Source organism: Octodon degus, unplaced genomic scaffold (assembly GCF_000260255.1).
Source record: "Octodon degus isolate 3935 unplaced genomic scaffold, OctDeg1.0 scaffold00151, whole genome shotgun sequence".
NCBI classification, from domain to species: Eukaryota; Metazoa; Chordata; class Mammalia; order Rodentia; family Octodontidae; genus Octodon; species Octodon degus.
The window spans coordinates 2,411,371-2,417,232 of NW_004524727.1; positions in this window are offsets into that span (position 1 = coordinate 2,411,371).

A 5,862-nucleotide genomic window follows, 5' to 3' on the forward strand; every position below is an offset into this window, starting at 1 on the left:
GGAAGTGCTTATTCTGCTGAGCCATCTCCCTGGCCCCTTAAATTTTTAATTTAAACGTATGCCACATTGTTTGATGACATTTCATAGACAGTGTTTTTTTTGACCCTGGATACCATCTTTACATTTTCCATTTCTTGACCCTAGTCCTACCCCTTGGCTATAGAAATTTCTACACATCCTTGTTTTCCTAGGAGTCAAGTTCAGTCTCTTCCTCTCATCTACCTAGTCTTTATAGTTCTCCTTTAAGAAAATCTTCCTTGCTGTCTTCGACAAGTATTGTGAATACTTTTGTTCCTTTGGTACCTAGTGTGGGGAAGAATTATCTCCCCAAGCATTTTTAGGATTGATACAGTGATTGCATTTTCTGAGTCTCAGCCACACTCCTACTAAATTTGGAATACTCTATAGAGGCTTAACAATGTGGATCTGTGATTGGCTCGCACAAAAGAAACGAGTTCAAAAGGAAGGCAGGAGAAAACCCTTTGGCTTTCTCTGCACGCACACACACAATCAGCACTAACGACTTGATTGAGAGGTAGCGGCTGATGTGCTCGTGCGACTTATAGTCTCCCCACATGTCTAATCAACAGCTGAATTAGAAAAACATGAAAAGAAATACCATGAGCCAGAAGTTAACCAAGGTAATTAAGTTATATTAAAATAAATTGAATTGCTATGGGTTTTTTTCAGTATGATTTAATAAGGAAAAATCAATTATTGGTTTCACTGCAACTGGTAATGGCTCTTGTATTGAATGTTCTTTAAAACCATTTTTCTATCCATTTTCAAAAGTTATGGTAGGCACATTTACTTTATAAAGTAATTTACAAGTCAAATGGAAAGGTCTCTATTGTCTTTCTTCATTATTTCCAGGCAATTACAGAAATTAATTCCAAATTTTCACCTTTAGTTCAAGGTTACCAACTCAAAAAGTAATGTTAATATTGCTTCTTATGCTCATAGATACATAAGATTATGACATTTGCTTCCTGTTGTAAAATAGACATGAGTTATTTTATGTTTAGAAGTAGGCTCAAATCAGCGACAACTATAGAATATAAAAAGGGGATTTTTCTTTTTTTTTTTTTTCCAAAGTTTTATTGACAAACAGATAAAAGGGGATTTTTCTATGCATGAATAATTAAAGGAAAACTGCAAAGGACATCTACTTAGTGAAAGTGTCTTTCATCTTCTAAAAGAGGGAGGATTATCAAATATTGTCCTCTTCAAACAGGCTAAGAGGGTGTGAGATGAGCTAGAAGAAAGAGAAACGCTATTTTCTCACTACCTCTGGCTGTCCAGGTAAAAGCTTTCTCCTGTGCATGTTTCTGTGGTCTGTGACTCTTGAATGAGGTGGAATATGTTTTCCTGGTCATGACTCACCAGTCTGTAAGTCAATGAAGTCAAGGTGAGCACAAGCAAAACAGAAAATCCTGAAAGAAGATGCCTCAGAGCATTGTACTCTGAGTTACGACTTTAAAAGCAATGATATGCAGTGCGTTAGCTACTTTTTTTTCTTGTAAGATTTTGTCATGTAGTTTTGCTTTATTTTTTCATAAAAAAGTCTCCATGGTGCCCATCCCATCAACAGTCCACGCACTTAGAGTAGCAGCAACCCAGCCCACACCAAATGGAGCATAGACGTTGAGTTCTCCAAGTTAGATCATTTTCTGACTCGAGCTGAGGTTCACTTTTTTGAGGATTCTGAGTTTGGGGTTACGATTTGGCTGTCAAATTGGCCAACATTGTTTCTCATTCCTTTCTTTCCTGGAAAATCATTTTTCACCAAAGGTAACTTAGGTTTCTTATATCTTTGTCACCATGAAATTCTTTAGTTGTTCTTTGTCATGGAAGTATTTCACTTCTCCATCAAACTTGAAAGAGAGTTTTGCAGGGTATAGTAGTCTAGGCTGGAATTTGTTTTCATGGAGACTTGAAGTACTCTGCTCCATGCTCTTCTTGCCTTCATGGTTTGTGAAGAGAAGTCGGCCGTAATTCTGATGGGCTTTCCTTTGAATGTGATCTGCTTCTTCTCTCTAACTGCTTTCAGTAGATTATTCTTGTGCTGAATTTCTGGGATCTTGACTATTGTATGTCTCGGTGTGTTTTTAATTGGGTTGAGGTTACTTGGCATTCTATATGCTTCAGTTACCTGAATGTCAGATTGTTTCCTCATATTTGGGAAGTTTTCTGCTATTACTTCTGCCCATATTTTTTTAATGTCATTTTTATTGACTCCTTCTTTCTCATTGATGCCTATTAGTCTCACATTGTTCATCTTTGCATCATCTTGCAGGTGATGGATTATTCTTTCCTGCATCCTTGTTTTTAAGAGATCCTTTCTTACGTTTTCCCTAGCTGCACCAGTGTCTTCAACATCTGAAACTCTGTCTTCACTTTCACTGGAACAGTTTTGCAAGCTTGTGATTGAGATTTTAATTTCCTCTATATCTCTCTGACTCTGCTTCATGCGATCTATTTCTTTCCTGTATTGCTCATTCAAGGAATCCATCATTTTTCTAATCTCCTCTATTTTTTTTTATCAATGTCTTCTTTAGAAGCAGTTATGAATTCTTTTGCTGCAGAGTATTTTTTCAGATTGGGTTTTCTCCATATGTTTCTACATTTGATCCTTTACTTCAGATGCTATTAATTCAGAGATTTCTTTTTTATTTCCAAGGTTATTTCTACTCTGAGTTCCTCTATACCCTTCTGCAGTTGTTTCTTTATTTCAGATGCTATTGATTCAGGCATTTCAGCTGTGTGATTCCCATTTTGTTCTATACTAGTGCCCTCTGTGCTTGTTTTGGGTGGGCTTGGGGTCTGAGATTGCATTTTGCTCCTTCTTGTCATTTTGTATGGCACTGTCCTCTGACCTTTGTTGTAGCACTTTGGTGCAGTTATAAGCTTAGCACCTACTGATATTCGGGAGCAGATCTACAAAGTTTGAATTCATTCAGTTGTGCCTGGCTTGGGTCTGCCTGCTGTGCTCAGCTTCTTCTTGTTGCAGTCCTTGGGAGTGAATCTATTGTGCCCCTCTGGCAAGATGTTCTGCTCCTTGATTAGCTGGATGGTTCTGCCCTCTACTCTCTCTGCAGGGACTGCAGCTTCAGAGTTTCACCCCAGGCCTATATGCCAGGCCTAAGCTGGGTCTGAAGGGGACAAGGGGGTGCAAGGGAGAGGGGAAGCTCTCCCACACACTTGCTGGGCCTGGGTTAGCACTGAATCTGAGGGTCCCAAGAGTGCAGCAGAAGTTCTCACCCACTTGGCGAGCTTGGGGTGGGGCTCGGGAGTGGTGGAGGGGTCCCGAGGGTGTGGCAGAGGGTCTCACTCATGTGGCATGCCTGGATTTGTACTGGAGAGGTCCTGTGGGCATAGGGTAGCCATAAGCTCTAGGTTTCTTATTTCTTTGTATTTTGCAACTGCCTGTATCAGTCACTTTGTCCCGGCTGGGGCAACATATCTTACTCCCATAACTTAAGAGTGGAGTGGTTTATTTTCGCTCACAGTTTTCAGGGGATTCAGTCTGTGGTCAGGTGCTCCAAAAAGGGAACAACATGGCAGACCTAGCAGAGGAGAGCTGCTCACATCATGCTGGCCAGGAAAACAGGGAGCAGGGAGGAGTGGGGATAAAAATGCACCCTTCCAGGTCACAACGTGGTAACCACTTCTGGTCAGGCCCTGCTTCCTACAGCACATTCAGCTCTGAATTTTTTTTCCATAATTTTATTGAGAAACAAATAGCAATGAAACAGTTTCAAATCAAATTGGTAGGACAGTTTCAATAATTAACACATTGCATACATTCTTCCCAGTGGTTAATTGTTATACAAGATGTGGACATGATAGCCTATTTACAAACACCATTAGAACAAATCCCTCTATTCATTAAGAGAATGTAACTATATATCTATCCTAGCCACTTTGAATACACAGATACAAAATGGACATTCATCTCTATCCCCCTTTCTTTTTGGTAAGTTCCATTATTTGAATATTATAGGTGTGTTAACTCAGCAAAATATTCTAAAAGAGTCCTGTAGTTCATAATAGTATTGGGTCTTCTGCTTGACTGGCAATGTCAGAAGTTGTTGACCTGAGTCCCCTACAGCTCAATATAACAGCATGGATTTACTTCTTATATTTCATTTTTATACTTTTCTGCTGGATGGTTAAGACCAAGATAAAGCAGGACCTATGCAACAAGAGTTGTAGCTTTTGGGTCAGCTCTGAATTTGTCACTCCACATGAGACTTTTGGGGGACACTTTGGATGGATGTAAATCATAAAATCTGCAATATACTCATATTGCTGAATCCAATAGGCAGTTTTTTTTCTATGATTTTTCAGTACTGTTTGGTAGAGTTGACTATCTCTTTGAAAACTTTTGTTCTTGGCAGGCAATTTTAATACCATGGTATTCCTTCCCTGTTGAGTGCTTTTGTGAAGAACTGCATCTGCTCTTATAGCTGAGATTACCATGCTTTGCAGATGACATTGAAGTACACATTTACAGTTTTTTCCGAGATATAGAACACAATTCAAATAGCTTATCTGTCTGTTCACTTTGTCACTTTATCAAAGGCTGGTCTGAACTCATTACTTTTCCTTCAAACTTATTCTTTGTCCTTCCTTTTACCCTGATTCAGAGATTGACCCTGGAATTCTAGCCAACATCATCCCATTTCCCCAGCCTCAGAAATGATAATTGTCTGCAACTTGGAGTGCATCCTTTCTGAAGTAAGGATCTACTGGTTCAAATATTGATGCATTTCTGTTTTTAATTAAAATGAAAACAATGAATGAATCCTGTCATGAAAATTTGTAAAGGATGTGCTCATGGATCAGCTTCAGAATGGATTCATTGCAGTGTGCTGTATATTCTGCCTTTCTGAACTCCTTTTCTTCCCCAGCTTTTAACAGGCGAGGTCACCAACCTGGGGCAGGTGGATATTCATGTGAATTTCTAGTAACTTTTGCAAATGTATATATGTGTTCCTAAAAATAGTCTGGTTTTATTTTGACAATTAAAACTTTATATGAATGGCTGAATATTAAATGTGTTCTTTGTTAACCTGACTTTTTAATGTTCAGCATTTGATTTTTATTATATATGTATATATATACATATATATACACAATTTCTTTTTTTGCAATATGCACATTCATGTATATGTAATTAAATACAAGTGTATTCATGTAGATATGCATCTGTAGATGTATTATATTGGTAACATGCACACATGTCTTAGAAACATGTAGATAGTTGATCTCTCCATTATCTTTCTTTCTTTTCTTTTTCTTTTTCTTTTTTTTTTTTTTGTGGAACCGGGGATTGAACTCAGGCCCTTGTGCTTGCCAGGGAAGCGCTTATTCCACTGAGCCATCTCCCCAGCCCTTCCATTATCATTCTAACTGCAAATATTTCAGGATATTTCACCTCTGGTTTCCATCTCTCGCCTATACCACATTATCTGTTCTTTGGTTATAAGTTCTTAGAGGACTCTTGATTCTTCTAAGATGTGGATCAAGAGTGGAAAATTCCTTAATGTGTCTTTGCTGATGAGTGGAATTTGTCCCAAATTGCTTTGGTCTAGTTTCAGCTATTCTGTCATCTGGAGCACTCGCTGGTGAGAATACTTCCAGAACCTGCTGCCCACGTTTACTAACCCAAGTCTGCCTTACTTTACCTTGGGGTTGGTGCTCCCCTGGGTCTTGTTGAACTGGATCATCAGATGCTACTCTAGTAGCTCTGAGCGCACCAAAATCTAAGACTCTCGTGTCCATCTTCTTTTTTATTCTTTCTTTTTTGGTATTCTTCTATAAACTTAGCCATTTCAAAAGATGTTTTCCTACTTTCAT